Source organism: Penaeus monodon, chromosome 30 (assembly GCF_015228065.2).
Source record: "Penaeus monodon isolate SGIC_2016 chromosome 30, NSTDA_Pmon_1, whole genome shotgun sequence".
NCBI classification, from domain to species: domain Eukaryota; kingdom Metazoa; phylum Arthropoda; class Malacostraca; order Decapoda; family Penaeidae; genus Penaeus; species Penaeus monodon.
Window position 1 is genome coordinate 4,269,802 of NC_051415.1, and position 233 is coordinate 4,270,034.

At 27.0% G+C, this 233-nt stretch overlaps 1 protein-coding gene across 1 annotated transcript in view; it reads right to left on the minus strand.

Moving 5' to 3' along the window:
- The window catches only part of LOC119592475 (vigilin-like), a gene marked incomplete in the record, with an annotated part of 12,647 nt that overhangs the window by 233 nt on the left and 12,181 nt on the right, over positions 1-233 (minus strand). The window contains 1 exon segment of the mRNA XM_037941303.1: positions 3-233.

Consider the following 233-nt stretch of genomic DNA (forward strand, 5'->3'; position numbering starts at 1 on the left):
TTGATTATTCCATGAGAAACGTAATATAAAAAGACTTTTCATTAACGAGACAAATTAAGACATCTAATGAAGTATCAAAATTATATAACAATTCCTAAAACAATGAAATGTGCTGTTTTATAACCAAGCACATAGTCATAGTCTAACAACAGTGGCAAGTCCAAGAACTCTATGCATAGACATTTTAACATGATCTTTAGTGGAATATTATTTAATAATTTATATGTACTAAC